This window comes from Antrostomus carolinensis, unplaced genomic scaffold (assembly GCF_000700745.2).
Source record: "Antrostomus carolinensis isolate BGI_N321 unplaced genomic scaffold, ASM70074v2 scaffold26323, whole genome shotgun sequence".
NCBI classification, from domain to species: domain Eukaryota; kingdom Metazoa; phylum Chordata; class Aves; order Caprimulgiformes; family Caprimulgidae; genus Antrostomus; species Antrostomus carolinensis.
In genome coordinates, this window is record NW_010306337.1 from 31505 (window position 1) to 31715 (window position 211).

A 211-nucleotide genomic window follows, 5' to 3' on the forward strand; every position below is an offset into this window, starting at 1 on the left:
CCACTAGATCAGGTTGCTCAAAGCCTCATCCAGCCTGGCCTTCAACACTTCCAGGGAGGGGGCATCCACAGCTTCCTTGGGCAACCTGTTCCAGTGTCTGACCACCACCATATCGTACAAGTGACAAACATTCCTATGATTAAAAAGGGGAAGCTATTCATGGCCTTTTCACTCTATAAAACAAATCAACAAACAAAACAGAGGGGAAGCT